This window comes from Magnolia sinica, chromosome 1, assembly GCF_029962835.1.
Source record: "Magnolia sinica isolate HGM2019 chromosome 1, MsV1, whole genome shotgun sequence".
Classification (NCBI taxonomy): domain Eukaryota; kingdom Viridiplantae; phylum Streptophyta; class Magnoliopsida; order Magnoliales; family Magnoliaceae; genus Magnolia; species Magnolia sinica.
The window spans coordinates 82655602-82680217 of NC_080573.1; the positions used below are offsets into that span (position 1 = coordinate 82655602).

General features: G+C 40.5%; 2 long non-coding RNA genes across 2 annotated transcripts; both read left to right on the forward strand.

Moving 5' to 3' along the window:
* The first annotated feature begins 9039 nt into the window (after window positions 1-9039).
* On the forward strand, window positions 9040-9657 carry LOC131249513 (uncharacterized). Its single transcript, XR_009172855.1, has 3 exons — window positions 9040-9134; window positions 9306-9384; window positions 9550-9657. It is a non-coding gene; the product is annotated as an uncharacterized LOC131249513 (long non-coding RNA).
* Window positions 9658-10580: 923 nt separating this feature from the next.
* On the forward strand, window positions 10581-11057 carry LOC131249635 (uncharacterized). Its single transcript, XR_009172856.1, has 2 exons — window positions 10581-10701; window positions 10810-11057. It is a non-coding gene; the product is annotated as an uncharacterized LOC131249635 (long non-coding RNA).
* The last annotated feature ends 13559 nt before the right edge of the window (window positions 11058-24616 follow it).

The following is a 24616-nucleotide window of genomic DNA, read 5'->3' on the forward strand; positions in this document are numbered from 1 at the left end:
TACTAGAATACTGTTATCATCTCCATAGTCTAAGTCTGCCAGAATAAATCTACTGCGTTAAAATTGTTCCATAGTGGACTTATCGTGATTGCTGCACGTTGGATCCAGATAAGGCTTGTCTTATCCTGGAAGCAATTCGGCTGTAACCCATCAGCAGTTGATAAGCGGGTGAATCACGCTTTAAGGACAGCGTATTTTATACATGATTCAGCCTAGTGATAATTTTATTTATTCTATTATTTATTTTTCGGTGTATCTAGAAGAAGTTTTTTTAACAATCTTAAAGCATGATTATGGACACCGAAAGTGTTGCATCAATCAAACTGATGAACCAGGATCTGATCCGATTGGACCCTATTCGATGGTTCAAATTTCACTAGATGGCAGGACAAGCTGAAATTCCTGCTGATCGCTTTGAAGATCTTCTACATCCTGGACCCGACTCTCCAGCCTCTGCCCGAAGCAAAGGACACTGACACTCCAGAACAGATCGCTGCTAGGATCAAGCGACAAGAAGATGAACTGCTGTGTCGTGGCCACATCCTCAATGATCTCTCTGATCGATTGTACGATTTGTACACGAGGACCACATCAGCAAAAGAAATTTGGAGCGCACTGGAATACAAATACAAGGCTGAAGAGGAAGGTACACAAAAATTTCTAATTGCCAGGTATTTCGACTTCACGATGGTAGACAATCTACCGCTACTTGCCCAAATCCAAGAACTGCAGCTTATTGTAAATAAAATAAAAGCCATAAAAATCGATCTTCCTGAATCCTTTCAAGTCGGAGCTATAATCGCAAAGTTGCCTCCGAGCTGGAAAGACTATAGGAAGAAACTACTGCATAAATCTGAAGAGTTCACCCTAGAACAAAACCAGAAGCATCTTCGTATTGAAGAAGAATCTCGTAACCGAGATAAAAAGGATGATGCTAATGGTGCATCCTCATCCAAGGTGAACGCAGTAGAAAAGACATCCTAAAATAATACCTATGAGAAAGCTGATTCTCTTAAACCTAACAAAGATCAAGGAAAATTCAAGAAAACCCAAAAGAAGAAAAACGGCAAACCTAAGGGAGCTTGCTATGTCTTCGGCAAGACCGGGCATTTCGCCCTAGTCTATAGGGACCGAAAAAAATCTAAAAAAGAGGCGAATGCAATAGACGATGAAATCGTAGCCATGGTCACAGAAGTGAACCTAGTTCAAGAGAAAATCCCTGGTTGGTGGTATGATACAGGTGCCACAGTCCATGTATGTAATGATCGATCTGCTTTCAAAACCTATGAAGATGAGACCAATGGTCAAGAGGTTCAAATGAGAAATGAAGGACGATCGAAAGTTGTAGGCAAAGGAACCGTGGAATTACTCTTTACCTCTGGAAAGAAGGTAATCCTAACCAACGTATTACATGTCCCAGACATAAGAAGGAATCTTGTCTCAGGGGATCTCTTAACCAAGCCTGGGATTAGGGTTGTGTTTGAATCAGGCAAGCTGATCTTGTCTAAGAATGAGAACTTTGTGGGTAAGGGATACGCTTGTAATGGGATGATCAAATTCTCTTTAAATGAAAAGAATTCTTCTGCTTACATGATTGAGTCTATAACGCTATGGCATGGTAGACTAGCCCATATTGGCTACAGTACCATAAAACTCATGGCTAAGAATGGCCTAATATCATACAATGATAGTGATAAAGATAAATGTGAAGTATGTATATGGTCTAAAATAATCAAGAAACCATTCCCTAACGTTGAGAGATCATCTCAAATATTAGACCTACTGCATACTGACATATGTGAACTAATTAGCGTTCTTACCCGTGGAGGTAAAAGGTACTTTATAACATTTATAAATGATTGTTCGAGATATGTACATATATATATATATCTTTTAAAATCAAAAGATGAAGCATTTAATGCATTCAAGATCTATAAAGTTGAAGTAGAAAATTAATTAGATAAAAATATTAAAATCCTTCGTAGTGACCGAGGAGGAGAATATTTCTTTAATAAATTTTCTAACTATTGTGAAGAAAATGACATAATACACCAGTGCACAACACCTTATACACCACAACAAAATGGTGTAGCAGAGAGAAAAAATAGGACGTTAGTAGAAATGGTCAACTCAATGCTAATACAAGCACAATTGCCATTAAACCTATGGGGAGAAGCGCTGTTAGCTGCATGTCATGTTTTAAACTGAATTCCATCTAAGAAAACCAAGACCTCTCTATACGAAATATGGAAATGAAGAAAACCAAACATAGGGTATCTTAGAGTGTGGGGGTGTCTTGCATATTGCAAAACTCCAGAACCTAAAAGAACTAAATTAGGACCAAGAGCTATCAAGTGCATCTTCGTAGGATATACACAACATAGTAAGGCCTATAGACTTCTAGACTTAGACTCCGATGTAATCATAGAGTCTAGCGATGTAGAGTTCTTTGAGAATTCTGTATTCACGGAGGAAAAGAATACTGAGATTTAATCTCCTAATGAAAATATAAAAGAAACATAAATAGAAGAGAAAACTCTTAGTGAACCTCGTAGGAGTCAAAGAGCAAGAGTAGAAAAGAGTCTTGATCCTGACCAAATAGACTCTCAATGACTCTCTTTTCATCTAGTTGAGGGTGATAGAGAGAAGGTGATTAGGAAAATTCATATGGTTTTGACTATAAAAGATGAACCTAAAACCTTGTGAAGCTATGTCTTCAAGAGACTCCGCTTTTTGGAAAGAAGCCATTAATGATGAAATGGATTCTATAATATCTAACTAAACATGGGAATTGGTAGATCTACCTCCAGGTTCTAAACCAATAGGTTGTAAGTGGGTATTTAAGAAAAAATATCACACAGATGGTACAATTCAAACTTTTAAAGCAAGATTAGTTGCTAAGGGTTTTCGACAGAAAGAAGGTATTGATTATTTTGACACTTATTCACCAGTAGCTCGAATAACATCGATTAGGATCTTATTCGCTCTTGCTTCCATACATCATCTTCATATCTATCAAATGACCGTGAAGATAGCATTCCTAAATGGTGATCTCGATGAGGAGGTTCACATGGAGCAACCAGAAGGGTTTGTTCTATCAGGAAATGAAAGAAAAGTATGTAAACTTGTTAAGTCTTTGTATGGATTAAAATAAGCACCAAAACAGTGGCATGATAAATTTAATTTTAAAGTTCTGTGTTATGGTTTTGAACATAATATTGCTGATAAATGCATATATTCAAAAATATGTAATGATTATGTTGTAATCATATGCTTGTATGTAGATGATATGCTAATAATCAGTAATAAAATGGAAGATGTAACTGAAACCAAAAAGTTTCTCTCTTCAGTTTTCAAAATGAAAGATCTTGGACAAGTGGATACCATATTAGGTATCAAACTTAAAAAACATAGGGGGGTTTTGCATTATGCCAGTCTCATTATATTGAGAAAATAATAAATAAGATTAATCACTTGAAAATTAAAGAGGTAAAGACCCCGTTTGATCCAAGTATCAAGTTAAAAGAAAACAGTGGAAGAGCAGTTGCACAACTAGAGTATGCTAGTGCTATAGGTAGTCTTATATATGCAATGCAATGCACAAGACCAGATATAGCATACGCTGTGAGTAAACTAAGTAGGTTTACAAGTAATCCAAGTGTTGAACATTGGAAAACAATTAGTAGAGTTCTAGGTTATCTTAAAGAAACCAAAGAACTAGGGCTATTTTACTCAGAATTTCCAGCAGTGTTGGAAGGATATACCGATGCAAGTTAGATATCGAGTGCAGGGGACAACAAGTCCACTACAGGGTGGATATTCACCGTAAGAGGTGCAGTTGTATCTTGGGGATTCAAGAAACAACCTTGCATAATGCACTCAACTATGGAATCTGAGTTCATAGCTTTAGCTGCTACAGGCAAAGAGGTTGAGTGGTTAAGGGATATTCTTTTAGAAATCCCATTTTCTACAAAGCCTATACCAGCTGTTTCACTTCATTGTGATAGTGAAGCTACTCTAGCAAGAGCTTATAGTGGTACCTATAATGGGAAGTCCAGGCACATAAGTTTGCGACATGATTATGTAAGACAATTAATTCAAGATGGAATCATTGCGATCTCATATGTAAAATGAAGTAATAACTTGGCTGATCCTTTTACTAAACCTCTAACGAGAGAGGTAGTAAGGACAACATCTAGAGGGATGGGGTTGAAACTCTTTACTTAAAGTTTCACCAGTGAAAGAAATCCAACCCTAAATTAGAAAATCTCTAAATATTGAGTTTAATGGGTAACAACAATTCACTGATAAGTAAAAAGTTTCAGCACTAAATAAATTGATAACCTCATCCAGGATGATAGTGCTGGCCATTATAAAGAGGGATGAGTATTGAACTCTTAATGAAATCCAGTCAAACAAGACAAGTGTTTTAAATGGAAACACTAGAAGGATTTCACCTATGTGAACGTAGAAGTGGTGCCGCTTCTCATGAGACTTAGAGTTATCTCGAGATCGTTCATGAAACAGGATAAGCACATGGCCATTAAAAGTGCTAAGCGAGATTATAAAGGAACACCTAACGCATAAGCTATTATGTGTGTAGTATTTTCAGTTATATCATAAAGGAATAACTGGTTCAATGTTGCGGCAACCAGAAATTTCAAAATAACTTTAAAATGCTTACACTAAGGAAAGATTCAAATCGCAAGATATCTTTCTTTATGCATAATAACTGTTATTATTCTGGCAGAGTTTTCATTATTTTAAAAACCAGTGGGGGATTGTTGAAAGTCAGTGGTTTAAAAAATAATTAAAAAAATGAAAATTCAAAATTTTCAAAATTTTGAGATATTCCCGCCAAAATACCTTTTTGAATTTTTAAATTAAAAAGTGCGGTGTGTGTGCTTTGTCCCACATCGAAAATGCAAAGAAAAGTTTTGTGGTTTATATGAGATGTTGAGAAGGGTATTCTTACTTGGAGCTTTTTGGAGGAGATGAAACACGGGTTGCGTATTCCAGTGCGAAGCACTGGAACACACGCACGCATGCACGCATGCCGCTCGCGCTCGTGCTCGTGCTCGGGCTCGGGCACGGGCACGAGCGTGGGCAGTGAGGCAGTGAGGCAGTGTGGCTGTAGTGGCGCTAGGTGACACACTTTGCACTTTGCACGTGCGCATTGTGTCGCAGAGTGGTTGCTCCCTCGCTACCTTACGCGAACCGGTGCGATCGTGGTGCGATGGGTCTGGTCAGAGCCTTAGGGCGGTGTGGATCTGAAATGTTGAAAATGAGCCTAGGTTTTATAGGTGACTGAGAACGGTCGGATCTTAAATCCAAAACATCTAGCCGTTTCTTAAACGGATAGCTACCTTAAAAGCCACAACGGTTCGAAAACGGACGGGCCAGGATGATCTAACGGTCAGATCTACAGATCTAATGACCAGAAACGTCTGAGATTAATGGACAACGGCTAGAAACGTTTTTCAAACGTTCTGGACCATTGAATACCACACAGCAACGGGTTTAAACCTGAGGCCTATATAAACTGGACCATTCCAGTCCGATTTCATCATCTCAACACACCATCTCCCCATTAAATCAGATACAGTCCATAGCTTCATACTAGAATACTGTTATCATCTCCATAGTCTAAGTCTGCCGGAATAAATCTACTGCGTTAAAATTGTTCCATAGTGGACCTATCGTGAGCTGTACGCTGAATCCAGATAAGGCTTGTCTTATCCTGGAAGCAATTCGCCTGTAACCCATCAGCACTTGATAAGGGGGCGAATCACGCTTTAAGGACAGTGTATTTTATACGTGATTTAGCCTAGTGATAATTTTATTTATTCTATTATTTATTTTTCGGTGTATCCAAAAGAAGTTTTTTTTAACACAAGTAATGCCCTCTGTAAGTACACAAAGGTCTTCTCAGCTTGGTTCCCCAGGGAGATGTTCTCGTTCTCCAGGACTTGCAGTTCTTATCTCATTGTGTTTAAATGTTGCTACAATTCTTGAAGTTGATTGACGACAACAATAATCTATCTATACAGCCAACCGATCGTTTTTGCCAGTTGTTCGTAATCTTCCTACAACCCTCTAGCTCCTCATAGAAGGTCACATGATTTGATAGTAGTTGTGTCCATTTGATCATGTTCTCTCCTCACATCTTCAAATTCAATTGCGATTGCGATCACTTCATTCAAGGATTGCAAGAAATCCTCCAAGTCGACAAATACCATGGAACCCTCCTGGAAATCAGTGACTCACATTAGGATACGACTCAAAACGATCACAAGAGACGAGGGTAAGAAGTTCCATTTGAAAAAGGTTGAGGAGTTGATCTCTAGTTTGGTTGACTCCATCTTGAGACTGGGTACTATGATGAGAAGATGAAGGGGCGTCCATCCCAACCATGGCAAACCCGGAGTTCCACAATGAAAAGTTCGAAACTAAAAAATGAACCGGGAGTGAAGTGAAACCTTAAACCAGTTTCAATGAGCTATATGAAGGATGGACACCAACGGCCTCCCGAGTAGTTAGCAGAAAGGAATATTTTAATTAAAGAAAAAAAAAAAAAAAACACAATCACGAAATACCTAGATCATGAGAAGAATCAAAACGACTAGGCAAGCAACAGAGATTAAAAATTTTAGGTGGCAATGCTGATTAAGGGAGTGGAGAAGGTAGAAAAATGATTAATTCAAAGGGAAATAATAAAGTCACCTCTTTATAAAGGAGTTTTTTTTCCGTTGACATATGCCAACATTTAATACGAAAAATTAAAACAAATGATTTCTATCGTAGAAAGCAGCGCACGACAATCGATGAAGCAACGTGGTGCTGCAATGTATCCGGTAGTATCACGAGCTTCCTTTCCTGTGCCTCAACGTCTTTTCACATTCTTTGAATCAAAGAGATGTGGCAGGGAAGGGGGGGCAATGTTTACACCCGATCTAACCACGGCATATTTGATAGCCAGTAAGTTGGCACGTGGTGACACCTCCGTACAGAAGAAGATTAAGACGAGATTTTGACAGTCGATGCAACCGGCAGGAGGAGATCTCGAAGCACAAGGAAAGATGTCGCTACGAGATACGTTTCATCGTGACTGAGAGAAAAATTGTTACATGACACGTGCCAAAATGAGAAAGGGCATATGCACTGTGATGGTCTATAAAAAAGTCATGCCTATTGTTTTGGTTGTTGTTATTCTTCTTGTGATACATGAAAGAAGTTGAATGGTTGCATATACGTGAAGCAATAAGTAAATAACTCTTAATATGCGCGATTAGCTAAAGCATAATCAACAATGATACACAACATAACATGATCTGGCACAAACATCTAGAAGTTATGCGAAGATCATGAAGATATCTATGCTTGTTAAACGAGAGGAAGATCTTGCAAACTCATCCAAAGTTAAAAGTATGATCGAGCATGTCTGATAATTGACCAATCAATTAAAGAGCAGATCTTAGCCGATGATTCCAGTACAAGTCTTCATCAAACCACCTTACACATTTATAAATTCAGTAGAGAATGAAAAGCTCAGGTCCCACGACACTCTGACACAATATAACACTACTTTCAGCACAAGGTTGCCTATCTTTCATCTATCATGAACAATTATTATTATTATTATTATTATTATTATTCAATTTAACTCCACTATCAACCAACGTAATACTACAAACCATCCTCGATCAATTATATTAAAATATGAAAGCTAGGTACCCTATGCTTACGATCTTATCATTGAGCCTAGGAAAATCTAAGTCTTGAATGGCTAGCCAATGAAGCCATCTTGCTACGTGTCTCGAGATTCTGCCACAAGGTTTGACTAAAACTAGGCACGGGTCGCTATTTAACTATGAATGCCTAGCTAAGAAGCCTGGTCGAGCCATGAACATGTGGTCGTCCTATGAAAATTTTGCTCTTGGAGTCAGGTTCCAAGCAAAAAATGGATAGTCGCACCCACAACTCTCTTGCCATGAAACGAGGTCATGCGGCAACAAATAGGTTGTCACACCATTGACTTTTCTAAAAGTACGTGGCTAAGTAATAGATGATCAATCATTTTCCAAACGATCGACTCGCACATAAAGTTCAGTAATGCAGAATAACAAATGGACTGTCATTTTCGAACTGTCTCATTCCTTGCCTCATGCTCTAAAATGAACTTGGTATGGATTCAACAAATACATCATGGTAGGGCTTACAGAACTTGGTGACGTCACTTCATGGGCGAGTCTTGCTAATCAACCGTAGCGAATCCCCATCCGCGATGAACGCCCTGCGGTGGGCAGTTGGGTTCGTACATTAAATGTGTTGTACCAAATACACATATATTCCCATTAAGTCGACCCCTATGCTGTGATCTATGTGGGACATACACCCCATCAGTTAGATGCACAGTTCCTTGGTAGCCACGCGCCTAAAATTCAGGTCAATCTATGACTTAGGCAGGCCACATATATAGGAGACAACGGTTAAGAGTAGATACACATGCTTGAAACTCTCACGATCATTTTTAGGGGCCGCTGAGATGTGGTTCATGCATCTAGCCCATTCATTGTGTATGTCCCACTTGGATGAGCGGTCACGCCAAGTTTCAGCCATATCCAAAGCTCAGGTAGACCTCACTAGGTGTTTTTAGATGTTTTAAGCATTGTTTCATACACTTTCAGATGATATGACTAGATAAAGCTGAATTTTGGGATATCCCATAATCTGGAGGAGACTCACCAAATGCAGAGTGTTGATGTCTGACATAAATCAGGGTGGCCGGCAGAGGTCGACCACATGGGAAGTTCCCTTGAGGTCAACACTACAACAAAAATAGGTATAAACGGCATTTGCGCTTCTCTTTCATCGGCCCTATTTAAGACCTACCTGACGGATATCTTACCATATATGTAAAAAAAAAAAAAACCCTTACCGGCCCTGCGCGACTCTCTCCTATTTCCTACCCTTGACACACACACACACACACACACACACACACACACTCTCTCTCTCTCTCTCTCTCTGTCTCTCTCTCTGTAACTCCACGACTCTCTCCTTCTCTCTCTCCTCTTTCTCTCTCATGGCTGCTTTGGGATCTCTCCACCTGCAGCAACCTGATAACCCATTAGGTATCTAGATCTGCTTTTGGATCTATTTTCTGTACTTTGCAAGGTTTTTTGACTGGTTATGGTGGGGATTTACTAGATCTAGAATTAGGGTTTGAATTTTAGAAAATTCAAGTGAGAAAATGCTTTTTCTTTTTCCATTTTTCATATGTGGATTTCTTGTGTATTTTTCAGGACTTTCTCCTCTCGTGAGCTGAGAGAGTAAAAAGACAAATCCGGATCTCATTCCACGCTCTTCCATCTCCAATTTAAGGTACTGCCCTTTTCCAACTCACGCACTCATTTTAAAACCCTAGATTTCAAAACCCAAAACCAAACGCTCTCAGATTCTCCCAATACATATAGATCTATACCTAATGAACAAGGAAAGAGAATCTGAGAGCGTTTGGTTTTGGGTTTTGAAATCTCATTGCTTCAGTTTTCGTTGTTGCGATTTTTTTTTATTCCCATTTCTGTTAAAGCAGATGCTTCCTCCTCTCCTTGAAGTTCTCAGCTCACTATCCTTCTCCTCCCCTTGATTCCACAAGTAATTCTTGTTTCCCTTCTTTTGTCTTCTCGTTTATATATATATATATATATATATATATATATATATATATATATATATATATATATATATATATATATATATATATAATTATTCATTTGATTGAGATTTTCCTAAATTTTGTTAATTGAATTCATGTGATTGTTTCTTACATTTGTTGAGACCAAACGATCAATCTCTCCTCTTGATTTTCTTTCCTATGTTGCCGATGGCAATTGACTGACTTTGATTTGAATTTTGCGTGTTCCACCAATTCATGCTAATAGAGTCGAGGGATTATTAATAGATTCTTTAGGTGGCTTTTTATGATGACATGATTTTGTAATTTTTCCTGTTTGTAGGAAATTGCAAACGTGGACACCTGTTGCTTTTGTCATGTGTTTGTCGTGTGTTACTGTCAGTTTTGCTTCATAGCTCTATGCCAGTGTATTTCTAAGAGTATGGGTTTCGTACTTTCCTTATGCTTGCCCTGTTCTTTTGTTGGAGACCCTGGTTTTTTCATTGTGTCCTTACATTATATTATATAGAGCATGTTCTACTATAGGTTCCTGTGCTCCCTAACTTAAGTTTTTATTTCAGCTTTATAAATACAATGATAGGTGGTGTGTATGCGTATGCAAATATAAGTTTTGCATACATCTTTCATTCTGATCCCAATCATGTGTTTAATAATAATCATAAAAAGGTGCCCGACTGTACTCTGATTGGTCCGCATAAACAGATGGCTCCAGAAAGGGCCGCAATGTATGGGTCCCACGTCCTACATGGACCAATCGGAAGTGTTTGCACAATGTTATTTAAACAACCATACCAATTTCTTCTTCTTCTTCTTCTTCTTCTTCCTTTTTATTTTTATTTATTTTTTTATTTTTTTATTTTTTTATTTTGCGTTTGAGCAGATCGAAAAGCCAACTTTTTTGAGAGAACGGGTGGGCGAATATCAGAAGGCTTCGGTTATGTCTAGCCTACAGGATGGAACCCAGAATTATGTGTTCAAGCTAGATGAATATTTCTAGCTCACAGGTATTTCAAGACACTATAGAGGTTTAGCTAGACCAGCATGCACTTCTACCTGCAGACACAAGGGCCAACATGGCACTTACATCGCACATCTGATCATGTATCATGTAGGATCCACGGATAAGATTTTCTGGCTGAGAGCTTGTGTTGTTTACTATCAGGTAGGCCACACATGTCCAAAATCAATGGGCAATCCATAAAAATTTGCAAGCATTTCTTTTTATGGCTATCCATTTCTTTCATACATGCATGGCCTTATTGACAGTTGACAGGCCTGGGTTTTCAACTGATGATATACGCATTGTGTCCCACTTGATAAATGGCTCAGACGTCCTACACACACATCAAGTATGGGTATGGAGGTGCATGCAGGGCTAGCAAATCTCCTTAAAGCTATTGATGGATGATATGCAAAAGCATCCAAATTTTGTATTTATTTTCAGGAATTTCCGTTGTTTTCATTCCTCACCACTTATGGCTATCCATTTCTTTCATACTTATAAGATGGTAACTTGGATAGTTACATCACAACAAGTATTTGCATAGATATAGTGTGCTTTTGGAGGCATAAAAATTCTCAAATTGTCCTACGTTTGGACAATTCAAAGTTGGATAGATTAGAATGCTTTCGGTTCACTAATTTAAATGCACATGCTAGTTTTGCGTTGTATCTATCCTTTTCTCTCTGGTTACGTTTCTTATATTTATTTCTAATGTCAAATATCCTCACATTATATGGATCCTTGACATGAGAGTTAAATGCAAGATCAGTGTATTCGAAGAGACATGGGAGATGCTGCCGGAATTTCGGTGTGGGCATTTAAATGGGAACATGAAAGTATTACAATCTATCCAGTCTTGGATGGGTGACTAATTTAGTTAGTCAGTTAAAGATACCATTAGAGATTTTATTAGATGCCTAAATCGTCGTTGCTTGTGGGGTGAGCAATAATGGTGCTTGTTTCATTATAATTTGTCTCTTTAGTACTCTTCCTTAAATTTCTCTTAAACCCATTTTAGTTTATCTCTCCTAGGAAGTTTTGTTGGGCTCACGTTGTATTTCAACTAACTTGTTGAAGTAGCCAAGGAATATAGTGATGTATAAGAGTTGGATTCATTTGTCAAGGTATCTCAGTAACTTCTCCTTCCAGTTGTTGTGGCCCAATGGTTAAGATGCATTATTTGATATGCCCTCAAATTGTATTGAATGATTTAGGGTAAGTAATGCATACTTAAGTGGAGCTAAGGAATTCTTAGAATTTACATTTACAAATACAAGTGATAGAGGGAGGTTCCTATGTACATGTAAGAAATGCAATAACAACTTCTGGGTATCTCGATAAGAAGCATACGATCATATTGTGTGTGACGGATTGAATACGAGTTATACTCATTAACATTTTCATGGGAAAGCCACGCCTTCGTCTATGCCTAATCCAGATCTAAACAATGATATGCACGAATTGTTACATGATGCATTCGATTTTTTGGGTCCAGATAATCAAGAGAGTGATGCAGCATATAGACCTACACAGGGGCTTAATACTGAAGCACAACAAATTTTCAAATTAGTAAAAGACGTCGATAAGAATTTGTACCTAGGCTATAAGAAGTTTAGTAGGCTCTCTTTTGTTATTCCACTATATCACATAAAGTGCCTTGGTGGATTGAGAGACAAGTCATTCACGATGTTACTTAAATTGCTGAAGGATGCACTTCCCGAAGGTGAAACCTTACCATGGTCTTTCTATGAAACCAAAGAGATTATTTGGGACTTGGGCCTAAAATATAATAAAATTGATGCCTGTCCCAATGATTGTATGTTGTATTGAAAGGATGCTGTTGACGAGCAATCATGTGGTATATGTGGTGCTTCCAAATGAAAAACATTTGAACATCAATTAGATGATGAGGCGACTTCTTCAACTGCCAAAGAGAGAAAAATTTTAGCCAAAATATTACGCCATTTTCCTTTAAAACCAAGGCTTCAGAGGTTGTATATGTCAACTAAAACAGTGTCCTTTATGAAATGGCATTACGAGTGTCACACCGAAGATGGAATGTTAAGGCATCCGGCTGACTCCCTGGCGTGGAAAACTTTTGATCACTACCATCTGACCTTTTCATCCGATAGTCGCAATGTTAGACTTGGGTTAGCAGCTGAGGGTTTTAATCCATTCAAGACAATGAGTATTGGTCATAACACATGGCCGGTTATTCTGATACTATATAATTTCTCTTAAACCTCTGAGCAGTCTTTGATACTCTCAGGAAAAATCAGTTGTTTGCATAATACCGAAAATATGACTTCTGGAAAGAAGAAGTTAAGTTTCTGGGGCACGTAGTTTCTAAGGAAGGAATTGCCGTAGACCTTACCAAGGTGGCCGCGGTACAAGACTGGGAGCAGCCCGACTCTGTTACTGAAGTGAGGAGTTTCCTCGGACTTGCGGGCTACTATCGCTGATTCATTAAAGATTTTTCCAAGATAGCCAGACCGTTGTCTCAACTCACTCGAAAGGATCTTAAGTTTGCATGGAACGAGAAAGCAAAAGCAGCCTTTCAGGAATTAAAGGACAAGCTAACGTCCGCACCTGTGCTAGTATTGCTAGAGTAAGGGATCAGATATATTATATACACCGACGCATCTCGTGTTGGTTTGGGTTGTGTTCTTATGTAAAAGGACAGAGTGATTGCCTATTGTAACGCCCTGGATTTCGAGGGTCGAGCAAAGCTCTACTCCCGAGATCCAGCACATCACTTATGCAACATGTTTAGATGTTGTCCATATCAATGCATTAAATGCGAATGGGATTATACTAAAACAACATATCATACTCCAAATATAATTAAATTTAGCAAGCGGAAGACTGAAATACATATATATCTGAACGGTAAACGTTTTCCAAACTCCAGAGTATGATGATGTAACAGGGTTTAATATACAAGGTTTGTTTCAAAATATACAAAATGTCAAAATGTAAATGTCCAACTAATCCATGTAACCCTGTAATCCCGTCGAATCAGTACGAGGTCTACGAGGACCTGCCTAATAGTTGAACTTAGGAGAATTCCTCCTCATCGATGAAGTCCAACTCAGCCGTAAAGACTTTGTCCACACCTACATCTACAATAGACTCTGGTTGGTGTTTTAAAACACCGTCCTAGGGTGGGAGTGAGTGATTAACTCAGTGGTATTATAAGGCAAATGTTAACATGTTATCAAGTCGATTAAGCAGTAATGATAAAGCAATACGACAATCACTTCCTACCTACTCTTGTTACTGCAGGGATGATATGCAGTATGATGCATGCCCTCGCACAAAGCTCCCTCAAAAGCAACTCCAACAACTAAGTTCGTACATGCAAACTCCCTAAAGGTATAACTTCCTCGCCAAAGTACATGCAATGCGGTACATGGTCGTGTTCGCCGAGTACTTAATTAGGCTTATTTATATAGCAGATTTAGGAAGCTAAGGTACCTCCCTTTATATCATTAACCCAAACCGAAGATCCATTTAGGGTCGTCGGTCCTAGTTAATCACATACGATAGGCAAGTTGTAGGGCACCACCCCTAATGAAAAGTAATGGATAGGCAAATTCAAGAGTTTATACTCGCTGTCACTATGGGAGACTTGTCACCTCAACGTAGGCCGACAGCTTGAATACGGTGTCCCATATCATCATATTCGGCTCAAGAGTATTGGGTTGCACACTGGTCACTATGAGGAGACTCGTCACCCCAGCGTAGGCCGACAACTCGACTACGGTGTCCCATACCACCATGCCAGGCTCATGAGTTTTAGCGGATCGTGGTACCATGGTTGAAGCGGGCTTTTACATTGATAAGTGGTACCTTACATTCAAGCAGTGATGTCCATACATGGTAAACACATAATAGGCTAATCAGTTTGTTTAGGAAGTTCGATTGGTACAAGCACATGCAAACTTAATCAACATGGAGCGCATAAGCACCCCTTGTGGCCTAACCACTATTGATAACCGTTGTGCGACTCGAATTCGTTGAGTTACCTAATGTGGTGAGACTAATTCAACCACCCAGACAGGAAGTGTTACCGATTGCCTGTACGATGTTGTAGTCCCAATCTTACTCAGATGCAATATATAAATACATGTGACAATCGTATTAGCATTTCACAAACATTCCAAATAGATCTCTCATATGGGCATTTCATTAAACACATTGAACATGTTACTAAGCATTTGCATTTTATCCATAAATTACGTAACGACAAATATGATTACATGAAGGAAACTATACATATGATTAAGGAAATTGAGAATATTATCTTAATACACTTAATAAATACAAATCATCAACAATTTCTCATTCAGATATTTTATCAAACACTTAGGCTACGCATTCTAAATACATAGACTAGATTACTTACGACATGATCCATAGTAATTTGTTACATAAAGAGGTCATGATACATACGACAAGCATGAATCCTAGATTTGTAGTCATGACAAGCACAAATTACAATTTCATATTCATTCAAACATTTCAACAAACACATGGAATGCATCTTATATTCAACATAGTTCACACATGTATAATTTATCGAAAACATCGTAACTAAGATCATATGGCAGCAATCAAGTCAGACATAAATTATTAGCTGACATTAAAAGCCTTGAAAACCACAACCTAAATATTTATAGTCTGCACCTTTTGTCGAAATACTTGATTCGGACTCGGTTCGAATTCTACGTTCCTGAAAACGGAACGATGGGTACCTAAGTCATGAAATAAGTTAGCTAATTTACCGATTACTCAATCTGGCTTTCTAAATCCAAATTAGGGTTAGGATTTCTTACCTAAATCATATTTGGAATGGATCGGTTAGCTAGATGTAAAGGCAATTTAGTGCGTGGAGTTGTGAGAAAGAATCACAGCAGCAAACTCCAAAGATTTCCCCTCATTCCCTACTCTTTTCTCTTCCTTTCTCTCTTCTCTCTCCTAGGATTAGAGAAAATTCGTGTGGGAAAGGAATGGGGTGGTGTAAGGGCTTTTTATAGGCCCAGTACTGACGCAAATGGCCCCAGGGCCATGGTATACTTAAATTATAACCAAAGGGCCTCTGTTTCGGGCAGGCAGGGTTCATTTAGAGGTCCCCAACTCACTTACGGTGTAGGGTAAGTTCCTTGACGATAGATCTATGATAGGATGTGGTTTCAACACGATTGGATAGGCCGATTGACCGTGAAGGACTTATATTAGATCCATGGTCGTTTTCACTCGATCAGGGCCATAAGTATACAGATATGTGTAGAGAAATTTTCCTAATCCATGGGTAAAGTTCGGTTAGAAACTGATGGTTTAAAATCTTCAATTTCGCGTGTAAGCGAACGACCCAATTTACTTAAGTTTCATTACGTTTTTTAAAGATATTCACGTTCTCACACACTTTGCTTAGGGCTCAAGTTGTGTATTTCTGGATACTATCTGAGCTTGATTCCTGCGATGGTTGTCAAGCCCAATAAGACGGATATAATTTTATAGTTTCGCGGTCATCGAACTTTTGACACATGGTCCAGGTCCGATACGGGGTTTTAATGTACTCCTCGAGAGCAACAGGCTTTTGGAATTTCTCCTAGGTTTTTAAGTAGTGTTGAGTTAGATATTTTGATAGTTTTGGGTCTTGTCATTTGTATAAATAGTGGTTTGAGCTAAATTCACTAATTATTTAGTTTAGTATTCAACTAAAATTTGCCTAAATTTTACAAAATATGGTCCTTAGGGATTTCTGCCTGAGGTGGTACTCGGGTCGTACGAATTTTTTTGAGATGTTACAATCTACCCCCCTTAAAGAAAAATTTCATCCCCGAAATTAGTACCTTCTCGTACTCCTCATGGATCTGAGGATAGCTCTTACAGTCCTCAGCTTCTGTTTCCCAAGTAGCCTCTTCCTCAGTGTGGTGTATCCACAATACTTTCACAAGTGGGATAACTTTACTGTATAGCACCTGTTGCTTTCTATTAAGAATTTATGTTAGTCGTAGTACATAGGTAGCATCTCCACTTAGCAGCACATGATCCTACTTGATAATGTGAGTAGGATCAGGAACGTATTTCTTCAACATTGATACATGAAATACGTTGTGCATGCCTGTGAGTGGTGTGGGCAAAGCGAGGCGGTATGCTACCACACCCACTCGATCTAAAATCGGGAATGGACCAATGAATCGCGGTGTAAGTTTCCCTTTTTTGCCAAAACGAAGGACTCCCTTCATTAGGGAAACCTTAAGAAATACATGGTCCACAACTTCAAATCTAGCTATCGTTGTCTGGTATCGACGTAACTTTTCTGTCTGCTCTGGGCTGCAAGAAGTCGCCGCCTAATATATCAATCTTCTCTGAGGTCGCCTGTACTAAATCTAGGCTAACCAGACTCTTCTCGCCAACTTCTGCCCAACAATGTGGAGCTCGACATGGGCGCTCATACAAAGCTTCGTAGGGAGCCATGCCAGTGCTCGCTTGGAAGCCATTGTTATAAGCGAACTCTGCATAGGGGAGACAGTCATCCCAAATGTCCTTAAAATCAAACACACATGCTCGCAACATATCTTCTAATATCTGATTTATCCGTTCCGTCTGCCCATCGGTTTGTGGGTGGAACGCGGTACTGAACTTCAGTTACACTCCCATTACTTCTTGGATTCGAGTTCAAAAAATAGATGGGAATCGCGTGTCCTGATCGGACACAATCTCTATAGGAACTCCATGTAGACATACAATCTCCTTGACGTACAGCTTGGATAAATCATTTGCTAAGTTTGAAACTCTAATCGGGAGGAAATGAGCCGATTTCATCAATTGGTCCACAATCACCCAAATGGAGTTATGCCCCTTTCCCGTCTTTGGTAACCTGAAAATGAAATCTATAGATATGAAATCCCACTTCAACTCGGCTATGGGCATGGGTTAAATTAAACCAGAGGGTTAACGATGTTCGACCTTAACTTGTTAGCATGTGAGACAACGGGACATGAAGTCTGCTATTTGGGTCTTCATGTTATCCCACCAGTACGAACGCTTTGTCTCAATACATCTTCGTACTGCCCGGATGCATCGCCATATTTGAATTGTGGGCAGCCTCTAGAACTTCTCACCTCAAGTCGTGGAGATTTGGGATGCATAAGTGGCCATGATATCGTAAACCTCCGTACGAGCCGATTCTTCATTCGAATTCCTCACTGTCACTTGCTCATTCTCTCATCTTCACCAACAGTTCATCTTCTTTCTGAGCCATAATGATTCAGTCATCTATAAGTGGCCATGCGTGGATGCGTGCGACGCTCTCGAACAAATCCTCTATTGTAAGCTTCTGTTCGAAGTCTCACACAAACTCTACCATATTCCACTCTTCTATCATCAGCGGAGCTGCAAATTCTATTGTCTTCTTATGGCTCAACGCATCGCTGACAAGGTTAGCCTTGCCAAGATGGTAGGAGACCTCAAACTTGAAGTCTTCTAAGGTTTCCATCCAATGTCGTTGCCTCATGTTTAGGTCTCTCTATCTGAAAATGTACTTAAGGCTCTTATGGTCACAAAAGAGCTCGAACTCCTCTCCTTAGAAGTAATGTCTCTAGATCTTTAATGCGAAAATGACCACCGCTAATTCCAGGTCGTACGTGGGGTAGTTTTCCTCATGTTTCCTCTACTTTCATGAGGTATAGGCAATTACCCTATCCTTCTGCATAAGTACACATCCCAAATTGACTTGAGATGCATCAGTGTATATAGTATATTTGACCCCTTGCTTTGGTAATACTAACACGGGTATGGATGTCAGCTTGTCCTTTAATTCCTGAAAGGCTACTTCTGCTTTCTCGTTCTATGCAAACTTAAGATCCTTTCGAGTGAGTTGAGACAACGGTCTGGCTATCTTGAAAAAGTCTTTAATGAATTGGTGATAGTAGCCAACAAGTCCAAGGAAACTCTACACTTTTGTTACTAAACCAGGCTGTTCCCAGTCCTGTACCACAGCCACCTTGGCAAGGTCCACAAAAATTCCTTCCTTGGACACCATGTGCCCTAGAAACCTGACTTTTTCTTTCCAGAAGTCCCATTTCTGGTATTGTGTAAACAACTGATTCTTTCTGAGAGTATCGAAGACTGCTCGCAGGTGTTCTTCATGATCTTTCCGACCCTTGAAGTATATCAAAATGTCATCGATAAATACGATAACGAATCAGTACAGATATGGTCGAAACACTCGGTTCATGAGATCCATGAATACCGCCAGTGCATTTGTAAGTCCAAACGACATCACAAGGAATTCATAGTGACCAAAACTGGTTTTGAATACTATTTTCTCCACGTCCTCATCCCTAATGCTTAACTAATGATACCCGGACTGTAAGTCTTTTAACTGGTTAAATAGGTCATCTATCTTGGGTAGAGGATACTTGTTCTTGACCGTGACGTGATTCAGCCTGCGATAAGCAATACACAATCACAACGATCCGTCTTTCTTCTTTACAAACAATACAGGTACTCTCCAAGGAGATATCCTAGGCATTATAAACCCTTAATCCAACAGATCATCTATTTGTCTCCTCAATTCTTACATTTTACACGGAGGCATACGGTATGTTGGTAAGGAAATGGGTGTCGCACCAGGCACAAGGTCGATAGTAAAGTTGATCTCACACTTAGGAGGTAGTCCAGGTATCGTTCTGAACACGTCCACAAAATCTTGGACTACAGGCATGTCCCCAAGTGTCAAACCATCAACATTTTCCAATAAGGAAGCATAACAACTTATGTGGTAGGGTCAACTGACCTAAACTGGGAAAGTAAAGGTCGTGCCCTCGGGTTCATGGGCTGTCACCAATCTGGTATCGTAGTCGATATCGGCCTTCATTTCGGTGAGCCAATCCATCCGAGGATGACGTCATAATGATACAACGAGGTGATAATCAGGTCAATGCACAACCATAGGGGTAGTGTTCAGCCCTAAGTGCTTGACTGTAGAGTATGATATTATCGAAATAGTGGACCTAGTGTCCACCAATAGAAATACAGGTGTACCTTGGATGTGAGTAGTGACCTCAAAAGCTAATGGTAATGCAGTTGCTGTCTCAGATGCTCCAGTTACTAGTGCATGTACATGAGCTTATTGTGGACGATTTGGTTGCACTGCCATAGGTCGTTGAGGTGGCTTATTTCGAGGTATGGGTGGTCGGTAAAATGGCTATGCTGGTGTTGCTGATCGTAGATGTGGAGCTGATATAACCTGTGTTGGTTGATGGTTGATCTTCTGCATAAAACCGTTGTCCCTTATCTTGGTAAAGCAAAAGGGCTCGTTATGGCCTGTCTTCTTACAGTTGATGCACTAAAGATCTGATCGCCTCTTCTGGGCCGGTGGAGCCATTAACCTGTGAGGCGAATTTTCACGCGGCCTCTTACCGAGGAATGGTCAGTTAAGCAATTCAGGCCGAGGCCTTGGGCCCATGGGCATACGTGTCCTGGACAATCTGTATCCATCCTACTCGGCTCGTAGGGACATGTTCACTAGCTTAGCATAATCGGGAATGGTAGCGTAACACATCTTCATGCAGATGTCAGGCCGCAGACCCTCTGAAAATCACCGCATCCTCATCTACTCGTCTGCTAGGATCAATGGATCATATCTGGCTAGCTCTGTGAAGCGGTTCTCTTACTCAGCCACTGTCATCCCCCTATTGGAGGTGAAGAAATTCATCCTCCTTTTCATTACGGTAAGTGAGGGGGAAGAACTTTCCGTGGAAGCGAGTTTCAAACGCGTCCTACGTCCACACATATCATGCGTGGATGGTTCGTAGGATGCTGTCTTACCACAGACTAGCCTCCTTCTCAAACATATATGTAACAAGTTCCACTTGTTCTACCTCAGTACAGTGCAACGGCTTCAGCATCTTGGATATACGATCTAACTAATACTTTGCATCCTCGGGTCGGTGAGTACCCACAAATGTAGGAGGGTGGAAGCGCTGAAAGTGCTCAAACAAGCCACTGGCAGTCATAGTCCTAGTGGGCTACACGGGTGGCATAGGCGGGACCATATTCATGTTCTGGGCAATGGCCCCTGTAATAGTGGCAAAAAACTGTTGCTGTTGTTGCATCAGGAGCATCATTTGCTCCAACCTATCAAGAGGACAAACTGCCTAAGGCATGTGTGGTGTTGATGTAGACGCACAATTTTGTCCCAGAAACAGTGGTGCACTAGGTGTTGGCCCATTAGTGGGGCCACTAGTCAGCTGTGAATCCAGCATTTTGTCACTATCCGGGCCCAAACTGGGGTCCGTATGACTATCGCTCAGGGGAGGTGCCCAGTCAATTGATCTGCCAAGTGCAAGACGTTCTCGGTTTTGAGTGTTTTTAGGAGGCCTTCCCTCTAAACAACAGAGGTTGCAACATGTGCGAGATTAGGATAATATTACCCACTTTTTCAAACATTCTACACATTCCAAATCAAAAGAAACTTAATGCATTCCATTTAGCTAAAATTTGTCACAATATATGAGATGTAGCATTACATGAATCATGGCAGAGAATGCATGTGAGCTAATCTAGCAAAAGCTTTAACAATAGCTACTCTAACATCCAACTAAGCCAACCAAGGCTATTACAAAGAAAAATAGGAAACAAGAAAACATGAAAATGACTGTAACATATGACTAGTCCTTCGACTCTGGCGAAGGTGGAGGTGCACCCTTATCCTACATACAACACAAGAGAGTCTTTAAGGTGCAAGACATTCTCTTGAATTTCTGTTTTAGATAAGCCTGATTCTCCTTGAACTCCTGTTTCAAGGTGGCTTGGTTTTCTTCAATCCTTGCCATGCGGGCTTCTAAGGCAGCCCGATCGTGGCGGTCTTCATTTGTAGTAGGAGGTTCCCCATCTAAGTCTTGGGCCTCCTCCTCTTCTTCTTGACCTTCCTCCTCACTTCCTTCTTCCTCACTACCTTCTTTCTCACTACCTTCTTCTATTTCATTTCCTTCTTCATCTTCACTACTTTCTTCCTCTTCACTTTCTTCTTATATTTCATCCCCATACTCGTCGAGTCGGGCTTGACGTTTCCTAGGGCCAATCCCCATATTGTTGAGTGTAGTCTCACTGATGAAGTGGATGGGTGCAAGATTATCCCGATCGTGGTGGTCTTACGATAAGTCAACCGAATGGGAGTAAGGAATCTCCCCGAGTAGAGCGTGCAGTCCTGATTACCTGTGATAAAGTGAAAGTAGGCAGGCACTAGCATGTACCACACCACGCTCAATCCCCATGATATGGGTCATCACATCTACCATGACTATGGCTTCATGCCTCCCCAGGGGGATGGTAAACTGAAGAGGCTCTAGTAGTGGGTTCCATATATGGGCATAGAAGGCTCGTATGGTGCCTTCACTTGCATGAGTCTTCCCTTCAAACATGGGACCCCACCCGGTCTCCAACAGAAGGTCAATAACTTGATATAGCCCAAATAGTCTCTCATCAACATGTCTTTCAAATATAACTTTGCGGTCACAACACTTACCAAGTCTGGTGCATGCCGGTAAAGATCTTATGAGCAAAATTTGAGGATCGAGATCCTATTTCAATCTTCGCTCTCGCTAGGCACTTGTATTAGCCTCGGCGCTCGTCCTCTTCCTAGAGCGGCTTGGACGGCTAGGCCTAGCCTCATCCGAGGTTGCTCTCTTCTTTCCCATAAGGGAAAGGAGCATTGAGATTGAGAAGATGGCGGTGATAAGCTCGAAGAGAGCCATGGAATGGAAAAGCTTGGAGAGTGAAGTGGATTAGAGGATATAGGAAATATGAGACAGAAAAGAGGATTTGGTGCTCTAATAGGTGAAAATAGGAAAGATGGAGAAATGAAAATGGTAGTTTTGAGAGAATGGTGGAAGATGGGTGTGAAATGTAGAAGAAAATGTGGCTTTGAGTGTATGATATGGGGGTTTAGGAGAGAAAGTGGGGTTTCAGATGGTTTTGAGGGTTTGAAATAGGATGGAATGAGAAAGAGGGGCAAAATGGGGGTCAAATAGGTGGTCCCACATGTGGGTGGGCCCTACACGGTCTGTCGGTGGGTGGCGCACCGCCGCTGCCACGGTGCCATCGTGGCCTGCTGTGGAGCCGGGCGGTGTCGCCGCGCCCCACTAGGGTGTTCGAGGTGGCTCCACCTTGGGACGGTGGCCACCCCCTCCTGGGGTGTTGTGCATGTGTGAGGGACCCCTTGGGTCCCATTAGATTTTGTGATTTGGGCCCCTATGCCCGCGTGATGCATTTTCTCGGTCCAATAAGTGTGTATTCATGCTTTTTGGATTGTGTCAAGTGTGGGATTCACTGAATTTTCATTCAAACCCATCGATTGACGGCTTAAAAGGGACTGAGATTAATTTGAATGATCTCAGACGGGTATGGGCTACGCTACAATAGCCAATTTCACCTATCGGTGAAACTTTGGGATCCTGCGATCATTTTTATATTTTATCACCCACTTCCTAAGTCAGAGCACGTATAGAGTGCATTGTGTTACCTATAACCCAGGTCCAGTTTAATCCAAATCATTCTTTGATACTAACTTGTAACGCCCCAAATTTCCAGGGTCGAGCAAAGCTCTACTCCTGAGATCTAGCACATCACTTATGCAACATGTTTAGATGTTGTCCATATCAATGCATTAAACGCGAGTGGGATTATACTAAAACAACATATCATACTCCAGATATAATTGAATTTAGTAAGCGGAAGACTGAATACATATATATCTAAATGGTAAACGTTTCACAAACTCCAGAGTATGATGATGTAACAAGGTTTAACATATAAGGTTTGTTTCAAAATATAGAAAATGTCAAAATGTAAATGTCCAACTAATCCTTGTAACCCTATAATCCTGTCGAATCAGTACAAGGTTTATGAGGTGCCGCTTGATAGCTGAACATAGAAGAATTCCTCCTCCTCATCTATGAAGTCAAACTCAGCTGCATAGACTTCATCCTCACCTGCATCTACAACAGAGTCTGGTTAGTGTTTTAAAATACCATCCCAGAGTGGGAGTGAGTGATCAACTAAGTGGTACTATAAGGAAAAGTTAACATGTTCTTAAGTCAATTAAGCAGTAATGATAAAGCAATACAATAATCACTTCCTAAATACTCTTGTTAATGCAAGGATCGTATGCAGTATGATGTATGTCCTCGCACAAAGCTCTCTCAAAACTAACTCCGACAACCAAGTTCGCGCATGACAAACTCCCTAAAGGTGTAACTTCCTCACCAAAGCACATGCAATGCGGTGCATGGTCGTGTTGGCCGAGTACTTAATTAGGCTTATTCATACAATAGATTTGGGAAACTAAGGTACTTCCCTTTATATCATTAACCCAAACCGAAGATCCATCTAGGGTCGTCAGTCCTACTTATTCACATATGATAGGCAAGTTGTAGGGCATCACCCCTAATGAAAAGCAGTGGATAGGCAAATTCAAGAGTTTATACTCGCGGTTACTACGAGAGGCTCCTCACCTCAACGTAGGCCGACAGCTCGAATACGGTGTCCCATATGACCATATTCTGCTCACAAGTGTTGGGTTGCTCACTGGTCGTTACATGGAGGGCTCATCACCCCAGCGTAGGTCGACAACTTAACCATGGTGTCCCATACCACCATTCCCAGCTCATGAGTCTTAGTGGATCATGGTACCATGGTTGAAGTGGGCATTTACAATGGTAAGTGGTACCTTAGATTCAAGTAGTGATGTCCATACATGGTAAACATACAATAGGCTAATCGGTTTGCTTGGCAAGTTCGATTGGTACGAGCACACGCAGACTTGATCGACATGGAGCGTATAAGCACCCCTTGTGGCCTAACCACTGTCGACAATCGTCGTGTGACTCAGATTCATCAAG